Raw genomic sequence first — 6,000 nt, 5'->3', positions numbered from 1 at the left:
GTCATGATCTCCAGGTCCTGGGATTGAGCCCTGCATCCACATCAGCAGCTGGCTCCTTGCTCAGTGGGGGACCTACTTCTCCCTCTCCCTCTGCCTCTCCCCCTGCTGGTGCTCTGTCTTGCTACCTCTATCTCAAATAAATAAATAAAATCTTAAAAAAACAAAAAACAACTTGGGAGTTAGCAGCATATAGATATTCACAGCCCTGGCAGAGGATAAAATAGCCGAGGGGAGGGTAGAGAGTGCCAGTATAGAACTGATATTTAAAGGCCACATAGAGGAGAAGAACTTTGAGAGGAAACAGCCAGAGAAGTAGAAGGGAAAGTAGGAGGGGATCTTATGAAAGCAAGAGAAGAGTCTTGAAGGATAAGAGAGAAGGTCAACCCTGTTGAATGATCTCGAAGTTTCCGGTTAAGATGAGGACTAAAGGGAAAGTCTATGAAAGCAGTGACTGTGGGGAAATCTGATGGCTTTCTCATCTTCAGGTTCCACCTCAGTGATTCAGGACAGAAGCCTTGTAACCACCATCCATGTGGGGGGAGGGACTCGGGCAGGAACCAGATGTACTGATGAAAACCTCTGTCACCCAGGCATGGCCTGCTCTACTCACTCAAGCGTAGCTTTCTCTGAAAGTGTACTGTTTCTTGAGTGAGAAATGGTGAAAAAAATTTGGGTCAAGTTGCCTTCTGCCATGGAGACTCCAATGACTCCAAAGTTTTAAATGCCTTTTCTCTCATATTTTTTTCACCATTTTACTTTGCTCTATTAATTCTGCCACTTGAGAGCTGTACACCAAGGGCGAGTTATTTCGCCTCTTTGTGTCTTGCTTTTCCCCACTGGTAAAATGAGGATAATACTACAATAGGTATGAGGATTGGATAATACATGGAAAACACTTAAAACTGTGCCTCGTATATGTTGACTATTATTAGTCTCAAAAACCAAAGTTTGGGTTGATGACTTCTTTCCTTTTCTCTTAATGTTCAAAAATGAATTTTCTTGCGTCTTCAAAAAGGAAAGGAGGAGCACCTGCGTGGCTCAGTCGGTTGAGCAGCCGATTCTTGGTTTCAGCTCAGGTCATGATCTCAGGGTCCTGGGATTGAGCCCCCCACGGTGCTGTGCTCTCTGCTCAGTGAGGGTTCTGCTTGTGGATTCTCTCTCTCTCTCCCTCTCACCCAGCTCTTTCTCTCTCTAATAAATAAATAATCTTAAAAAAAATAAAAGGAAAGGAAAGGAATTTGAAAATTAGATCTGCTATTTACTAGCCATATGATTTTGGGGAAGTTACTAATCTGTCTGTGCCTCGGTTTCTTGATCTATAGCATAGGAATATTGTAGTAAACTACTTTATAGGGTTAATGCGAGGACTAAATGAGTTATTAAGCATAAAGCATTTAGAACATAAAGCCTGGCACACAGAAAGTTAAGTGCTACCTGTTAGTTATGTTGTTCTCTGCGGCAAATAATTCCCCTCAATATTACTACCACCTTAATCTTAAATGGAATAAAGTCAGGACAAATAGTAAGTGTGTAGAATTATTTTCATGATAAAATACATGTTGTAATTGATTTATAATTAATTATAAAGAGATAATAAGTAAGAACATCGTGGATTGGCATCCAAGTACTGATGTTTGGGAGACAAGCAATATTTTCCATAACAATTCTTGGTGCTGTTCTCAGAATCATGTATTTTTAACCACTCTGGTAAAATATCATCTCTATTTTTTTAAATAAGATTTTATTTATTTATCTGAGGGAGAGAAAGAGAGCACAAGCAGGTAGAGGGCAGAGGGAGAAACATACTGCTAAGCAGGGAGCCCGATGTGGGGCTCGATCCCAGGATCCTGGGATCATGACCTGAGCCAAAGGCAGACACTTAACCCACTGAGCCGCCCAGGCACTCCTATCATCTCTATTTAAAAAAAAAAAAAAAAAAAAAAAACCACACAAAAAAAATACAACATTTTTTAAATGGTAAAAATTTAATGAGTTCTTTTTAGCTGGCCATAAAAACAAAAAAGAAAATAAAAAGGAGGAGGAAGAAGAAGACAAAGAAGAAAAGGAAACAAAGGAAGGCTTGTTAGAGTATAAGCTTCCGGGAGAATCATGTCCTTAAATGTTCTGTAACCTTGTCAGGATCCCTTGTTCTACATTCTGGCCACTATATTCTGCCAGATGCCCTGTCTTCTGTCTGACCTAACACAAGAGTGATAGACGTGTTTTGTGGAAGGGCATTGGTTCTGGAGGAAGACACACCTATGTTTAATCCTGGCACTGCCATTCCTAGCTGGTGATCACGGGCAAATTACTTTAAATTTGTGAATTTGTCTCTTCTACAATAGAGATAATAATAGAATGACATCATAGGAATGGTAGGATTATGTGAGCAAATGTAGGGGAATTATCTAGCACAGTTCCTGGCATGTGGCTAATGGTCTATGAATTTAGTTCCCTTCTTCCCCAACCTCTCACTCTCCGTCCCCTTTCCTTTCCTGCCAGTAGAGTCAGGTTTACTTACTTCTCCTTGAAATTCTAGGGGTGCCTGGGTGGCTCAGATGGATAAGCATCTGCCTTTGGCTCAAGTCATGCATGGTCTCTAGGTCCTGGGATTGAGCCCTGTGTCGGGCCAACTGCTCAGAGGGAGTCTGCTCCTCCCTTTCCCTCTGCCTCTCCCCTCTGCTCGTGCTCTCTCTCTCTCAAATGAATAAATAAAATCTTTTAAAAAAATAAAGAAATTAGGAGAAAACTGAGTTGCATCATTTCAGGGTACCACACTGACTCCCCCAGATACAGAGGAACCCCTTAAACTGAAAGACCCCCAGTTCAAAAGACAGGAAAGAGAACCGAAGAAAGAACCTAAATCTTGGAAATTCTGAGGCCGGTATTCTCCAAACACAAGATCCTTTTTAAAATTTTTTATTTATTTTTTATTTATTCATTTTTGAGAGAGAGCGCAAGCATGAGCAGGGGGAGGGGCAGAAGGAGAGAATCTTTCAAGCAGACTCCCTGCTGAGTGTGGAGCCCCACTCGGGGCTTGATCCCACTACTCATGAGCTGAAACCAAGAGTCGGATGCTTAACTGACTGAGCCACCTAGGTGCCCCATTCCCAGCTTTTTAGGAGCTAGGATGTACTGCCTATGAACCTCCAGGGCTCCTTTTCCTTGTCGAAGGCCCTGCCAACAAGGCTGGACATACTCCCCATTTTCCTTCTCCGCACCTACACTTTCACTATGGTCACAGAGGCAATTCCAGTCTAAAGGCAAGAAGAGGAATTTGCCATGAATTATGGGTCCCTCTGCTAAGCTCCCAGAGCCCTCTGGGCATACCTCTATCACTTAGCACTTAACTGCTACATGATTTGTCTTCCATCCCACTGGGCTAGAAATCTGGTTAGTCTGAGTTTGCATCTTACTTGACATTTTTATATCCTTACTTCTAAGCACAATACCATTCGTTCACATCTGTTGTCTTGAAGGTGCTCAGTACTACAGTTTTTCCCTCTTTCTTTTCTTGTTCACTGTATGTCTGCCTTATCCCCAAGTGCCATGAGGGTAGAAACCTTACTGGTCTTTTTCTTTTCTTTTTTTTTTTTTAAGATTTATTTATTTATTTGAGAGAGAGAGCATGAGCAAGTGGGGGGAGGGGCAGAGGGAGAGAGAGAATCCTGAAGCAGACTCCCCACTGAGCAAGGAGCCAGACCCTGAGATCATGACCTGAGCCAAAACCAAGAGTCGGCTGCTTCACCTACTAAGCCACCCAGGTGCCCCACTGGTCTTTTTCTTTTTTTAATTTGAAATAATTTCAGACCCATAAGTTCAGAGAACTCTCTTCACCCACTTCCTAGTTGTTAATATGTTACATTTGCCATATGGTGTATCAGTTTCTCTTTATGTATATGCATTGTTATGGACTGCAGTGTGCCTTTCCCCAAATTCATTTGTTGAATCCCTCATCCCCAGTACCTTAGAATGTGACTGCATTTGGAAATAGAGCCTTTAGAAATATAATGAAGTTAAAATGAGGTGGTTAGGGTAGCTCCAAATCCAATCTGACTGGTGTCTTTATGAGAAGAGGTGATTAAGGTATCCAGAGAGAGACAGCAGAGGTGTACTGCCTTAGGGGAAACCCAGGAGCGGACAGCGAGAGGGCAGCCATACGCAAGGCAAGGAGAGAGGCCTCAAGAGAGAAAACGCCCTGCCAACACCTTGATCATGGACTTCCAGCTTCTAGAACTGGGACAAAATAAATTTCTGTTGTTTAAGCTACCCCGTCTACGATATTCTGTTATGACACCCTTAACAAATCAATGTTTATACAGGTGACCCTTGAACCACATGGGTTTGAACTGCTTGGGTCCACCATGTAGAATTTTTTCGATAAATACAGTACAGTACTAGAAATGTATTTTTCTCTTCCTTGATTTTCTTGATAACATTTTCTTTTCTCTAGCTTAACTTTTTTTTTTTTTTAAGATTTTATTCATTTATTTGTCAGAGAGAGAGAGAGCACAAGCAGAGGGAGTGACAGGCAGAGGCAGAGGGAGAAGCAGGCTCCCCGATGAACAAGGAGCCTGATGTGGGGTTCGATCCCAGGACCCTGGGATCATGACCTGAGCCGAAGGCAGACACTTAGCCAACTGAGCCACCCAGGGGCCTCTCTCTAGCTTACTGTATTGTAAAAAAATATATGGATATAATACATATAACATAAAATACATGTTAATTGACTGTTTATGTTATCAGTAAAGCTTTTGGTCAATAGTAGGATATTAGTAGTTAAGTTTCTGGGGAGTCAAAAGTGATATGAGGATTTTTGACTAGGTGGGGGTGTGCACTCATAACCCCCCAGTTATTCAAAGGTCAACTGTATTATATTATGCTATGTTATATTATATATATATTTTTTTCTGAACCATTTGAAGACATGATGTGTCTTTATTTCTAAAGCCAAGTACATTCTTTTATGTAACCACAATATGGTTAAGTAAAGCAGGAAATTAACACTAATACCATGCTATTAGCTGATCTACAGACTTTATTAATATTTTGCCAATTGTCCTGTAATATCCTTTACAGCAAAGAGAAAGGAAAAAGAAAAATGAAATAAAGAGGGCACCTGGGTGGCTCAGTCGGTTAAGCGGCTGCCTTTGGCTCAGGTCATGATCCCAGGGTGCCGGGATCGAGTCCCGTGTTGGGCTCCCTGCTCAGCATGGAGTCTGCTTCTCCCTCTGCCCCTCAGTCCGCTCAGGCTCACTCGCTCTCACTTCCTCTCTCTCTCAAATAAATAAAATCCTAAAAAAAAAAGAAAAGAAAAATGAAATAAAGAGAAAGAAAAATAATTTTTTTGGTTCCAAATCACACATTACATTTGTCATGTCTAGACTTCTCTAATCTAGAACAGTTCCTCATGCTTTGTTTTTCATGACTTTGACATTTTTCAAAGAGTATAGGCTGCTTTTCTTGTAGAATGTCTCTCAGTTTGGGCTTGTCTGATACTTCCTTGTGATTAGATTAAGATCCACTAGTATATTCCAAAATTTCAGGAATATGGGTTTTTCCTAGACTGTTTTAATATTCCAGGTCTTTGTTCTCTCCTCTCAGTGTGTAAATGAAAAATCTGTAATAGTTTTTAGGGGACTGGGCGCCTGGGTGGCTCAGTTGGTTAAGCGACTGCCTTCGGCCCAGGTCATGATCCTGGAGTCCCGGGATCGAGTCCCGCATCAGGCTCCCTGCTCAGCAGGGAGTCTGCTTCTCCCTCTGACCCTCCCCCCTCTCATGCTCTCTCTATCTCATTCTCTCTCTCAAATAAATAAATAAAATCTTTAAAAAAAATAGTTTTTAGGGGACTTAATGGTTTAGGAAAAATCACTTCATTCAATTTTCAGACTTGTGAAGAGTTAGGAAGTGATGTGTCCTCCTTAATGCATCATAATGCGTGTCTGTTCCATTACCGATGGTGTTAACTTTGATCACTCGTTTAAGTAAGGTCATGACTTT

Source organism: Phoca vitulina, unplaced genomic scaffold (assembly GCF_004348235.1).
Source record: "Phoca vitulina isolate PV1807 unplaced genomic scaffold, GSC_HSeal_1.0 scaffold12, whole genome shotgun sequence".
NCBI classification, from domain to species: domain Eukaryota; kingdom Metazoa; phylum Chordata; class Mammalia; order Carnivora; family Phocidae; genus Phoca; species Phoca vitulina.
This window is presented reverse-complemented; position numbering follows the sequence as displayed.